The sequence below is a fragment of the Chrysochloris asiatica genome, unplaced genomic scaffold (assembly GCF_000296735.1).
Source record: "Chrysochloris asiatica unplaced genomic scaffold, ChrAsi1.0 scaffold00062, whole genome shotgun sequence".
Lineage (NCBI taxonomy): Eukaryota > Metazoa > Chordata > Mammalia > Afrosoricida > Chrysochloridae > Chrysochloris > Chrysochloris asiatica.
In genome coordinates, this window is record NW_006408580.1 from 6,837,985 (window position 1) to 6,842,572 (window position 4,588).

General features: G+C 49.7%; 1 pseudogene; it reads left to right on the top strand.

The window, feature by feature from the left end:
* Window positions 1–200: 200 nt before the first annotated feature.
* LOC102842495 lies at window positions 201–3,194 on the top strand (annotated as a pseudogene).
* The last annotated feature ends 1,394 nt before the right edge of the window (window positions 3,195–4,588 follow it).

A 4,588-nucleotide genomic window follows, 5' to 3' on the forward strand; every position in this document is an offset into this window, starting at 1 on the left:
GGACCAGGAGAGGAGGAGGAAGAAGAGAACCAACTTGAGAAGAACTCAGGAGGAAGGGGAGCGGACACATGGGATAAAGGAGTGGTGGCTTACAGCTCCCCCCACCCCAGGTTGCTCGGGGCCCCAGCCAGGGAGCCCAACACTGGCTCCAAGCCCTTGCGCAGCAAGCTGCTGCTCCCAGAACCCCCACGGCTCGCGGCATGGCCCGGGGTTCGGGACTGCTGTGGCTCATGCCACTCTGCATTCTTGCTGTCTGGGCGGCCACAGCGCTCTTCGTGACTCAGGACCTGGACCTCAGGTGAGGTGGAGGCTCCTGATCCAAACGACTCATTGGGACACAACAGCCCTCTCCCTACTCTGAAAGGTTATTTTCTGAATTTCCTGGAGCCAGTAAACAATATCACGGTAGTCCAGTGCCAGACAGCCATTCTCCATTGTAAGGTGGTGGGAAATCCGTCCCCCCCGCCAATGTGCGGTGGTTGAAAAATGAAGCCCCGGCCCTTCAGGAGCCCCAGCGGATCATCATCGGGAAGATGGGAGTATGGTTCTCAGCTGAGGATTCAAGACCTGGACACCACAGATACTGGCTGCTATCATTGTGTGGCCACGAACGGGGTGAAGGCGTCCTATTTGTAAGGTTTGGTCCAACACACAGACCAAATCATAATTTTCAGGACGACTATCACGAGGATAGCCAAACTTCGTCTCTCATATTTCGGACATGTTTTCAGGAGGGACCAGTCGCTGGAGAAATATAACATGTTTGGTAAGGTGGAGGGTCAGAGAAAAAGAGGAACACCTCCAACAAGATGACAACAATTGGATCAGGCAGTGTTTCGTTCTGTTGTACATAGGGTCGCTATGAGTCAGTCCCAACTCAATGGCACCTAATAACAACAACAACAACAATAACAACAACATCATGAGGATGGATTCTGCCAGCCTTACCGAGGCATTGCCTGTGCACACTTTATTGGGAACCAGACCGCTTATGTGGACTCCCTGCATATGCAGGGGGAGATCGAAAACCGAATCACTGCGGCATTCACCTTGACTGGCACCTCCATGCACCTGTTGGACCTGTGCTCGCTCACAGTTCAGCATCCCATCCTTCTGGCACTTTCTGTTCCCACTGTGCGATGAGCAGTCCAGGGCACCCAAGCCCCGAGAGCTGGGCCTTGACGAGGTGCTGGAGAGGGACCTATGCCGCCAGGAGTACGCTATTGTCCGCTCCAACCCTCTCATCCTCATGTAACTGCAGCTGCCCAAGTGCGAGGCACTGCCCCTGCCTGAGAGCCAGCATGCTGCCAACTGCATGTGCATTGGCATCCCCGTCAAGAGGCTGGGCCGCTCCCACCAGTGCTACAACGACTCTGACACAGAATACAGATGGGCTGCCAGCACCACCAAGTCAGGGAACCAGTGCCAGGCCTGGGTCTTGCAGCACCCCCTCAGCCATCACTTACCCAGCGCCGACTTCCCAGAGCTAAGAGGTGGGCATGCCTACTGCCGGAACCCTGGTGGCCAGATGGAAGGCCCGTGGTGCTTTACCTCAAATAAAAACATACACATGGAACTGTGTGATGGTCCCTCATGTAGTCTTCGAGACAGCAACAGAATGGGAATTCTGTATAAACTGGTTACAAGCATTGCAATTCCTTTGGTCGTCGCGTGCCTTTTCTTGTTGGTCTGCATGTATTGGAACAAGCAGAAGGCTTCAGCATCCACACCCCAGCGAAGGCAGCTGATGGCATTGCCCACTCAGGACATGGAGTTGCCTGTCATTAACCAGCACAAACAACCCAAGCTCAAAGATCAGCTGGTTCATGGTGTGATCCATGGAAGAGCTGGGTGAAGACCGGTTTGGAAAAGTCTATAAAGGCCACTTCTTTGGCTCCACACCTCGGGAGCAGACCCAGCCAGTGGCCATCAAAACGCTCAAGGACAAAGTGGAAGTGCCCTCCGGGAGGAGTTTAAGCATGAAGCTATGATGCGGTCCAGCACCCCCAACATCGTCTGTCTACTTGGGGTGGTGACCAAAGAACAGCCCTTCGGCATGGTCTTCAGCTACTGTCCCCACGGTGACCTACATGAGTTACTGGTCATGCGCTCACCACACTCGAACGTGGGCAGCACTGACAATGACCGGACTATGAAGTCTGCCTTGGAGCCCCCTGACTTTGTCCACTTAGTCGCCCAAATCTCTGCGGGTATGGAGTACCTGGCCAGCCCCCAGCAATGTCGTCACGTTCGATAAGCTGAACGTGAAGAGCTCGGACCTGGGTTTCTTCCGCGAAGTGTACTCAACTGATTACTACAAGTTGGTGGTGAACTCGCTTCTGCCCATCCACTGAATGTCCCCAGAAGCCATCATATATGGCAAGTTTTCCATTGACTCCGATATCTGGTCCTATGGTGTGGTCTTGTGGGAGATCTTCAGCTATGGCCTGCAGCCATACTGCGGCTACTCCAACCAGGATGTGGTGGAGATGATCTGAAGCCGTCAGTTGCTGCCCTGCCTTGACAACTGCCCCACCCGGGTATACGCCCTTGTGGTTGAGTGCTAGAACGAGTTCCCCAACTGGTGGCGCTGGTTCAAGGATATCCACAGCAGGCTCAGAACCTAGGGGAACCCCTCCAACTACAATAGCTTGGCACAGACTTCAGGCACCAGCAACACCACGCAGACAAGCTCCCTTAGCACCAGCCCTGTGAGCAACATGAGAAACGCCCGCTACATGGGACCCAAGCAGAAAGCCCAGCCTTTCACACAGCCCCAGTTCATCCCCATGACGGGCCAGATCAAACCCATGGTACCCCCACCCCAACTCTACATCCCTCTCAGTGGCTGCCAGCCCATGCCTGCCTATGGAGCCTACCTGCCCAACTTTTATCCTGTGCAGATACCAATGCAAATGGCACCTTAGCAAGTGCCTTCCCAGATGGTCCCCAAGTCAGGCTCCCATCACAGTGGCAGCAGCTCTACCAGCACTGGCTACGTCACCACTGCGCCCTCCAACACGTTGGTGACCGACAGGGCAGTCCTGCTCTTCGAGAGCAGTGAGGAATCACAGAACACTCCAGAAGATGTGATTCAGAATAAGGAGAAGGAAAGGTCTGTCCCAGAGACAGAGCTTTTGGGAGACAATGACACTCTGCAGATGCAGGCGGTTGAAGTCCAGCTGGATGCTTGAGGGCGGACCGAGGACTTCTGGATGGGATGCCCCTGGGACCCTTGTCAGAAATGAGAAGACACAGAATGCAACAGTCATGTCATTCCCAGTGCCAGCAGGCCTTTTTGTAGACTTGATAGTCGGAGAGGCTGCTCGAATATCTAAGGTTCTGCTGCCTCCCACGGGCTTGGTTGGTGAATATTTTAGCCAGTGGTGCCTAAGATTGCATGATGCATTCATGAAGCCATCTGCACTCATTCTGGAGGTAGCTCTGCACGGAGCACTGGATATGCTTTGAAAGAAAATAAGGTCGTTTCTGTGTGGGAGTTGCAGACTTGCTTGTAAAAGACAGTGAGATTCTCAACCCTGGCCTTTTGGTTTATGTGAGGATGCAGGAAACTCCTTTTCTCTCTGCTGCCCCATTGCCAGTCATGTTTTGTGTGTTTTTTTTTTCCTACCAAAAGTAGTGAGAACAGGGTGCTGCCTTTCTGCCATGCTTGGATGTGAACAAGGCTTTTGAAATGGAAGTTTTCCATGTTCAAAAAAAGAAAAAGAAGTTCTTTTGGAAAAACTGACACAATTTTGTATTTTTGTGAAATGATTTTAATTGTACTGCATGTATATTTTCCCCAGTTTTCTGGAATTCCAGAGTATTTCTTTAAATTTAAAACGTTAAAAAGAAGCAATATTGTATAGAACACAATATTGTTTTTTGTTTTTTTTTAAGACTCGTGTACAAAACTTACATGTAATTTGTATTTTTGTTTTATTTTATTTATTTATTTTCTTTACTTACATGTAAAATTTTACTGAGGATAATTCAAAGATGGTTGCAGTGATACACGGACAGGGAGTTGACAGAAATGTTTGTTTATGTTTTGTATGCTGTTTTTATTGAAGCATTTTGGCCTTAAACTAATGTCTTGGTAATTTAACTGTTTACAGTGTCCACTCTGAAGTGTCCTCTGTTTGTAGTTTGGTTGGCTTGTTTTGTACCACATGTAAGTGAGGCCCATGCATTTCAGAACTTCTGATAAAGACCCACAAGTACACCATCTGTATCCAGAACATGTATGTATGTCGTTTGTAAATCCCACACCTGATGTAGCTAATAAGATGAAACAGAATGTTTAAAAAAAAAAAGAAAGAAAGAAATGGCTGATGTTTAACTATTTCAAAAGGTGGTATATGATTGTGAGAATCGTTGATACCGACAAACACTCAAGGAATCCAATCTGTACTCATTTTAGAGACAGTGAGGTTTTCTTTATTTGAGTCTGCACCCAATCCAGTAGACGTGGGCAGATGCACCACATGGCCGGCTCGTAAACAGTTTTATTCCCTTGTCTCAAAAAAGCCACTCCTCCAGTTCCACAATCTAGCCTGAATGGCACCCATGGTCTTAATGACTGTTA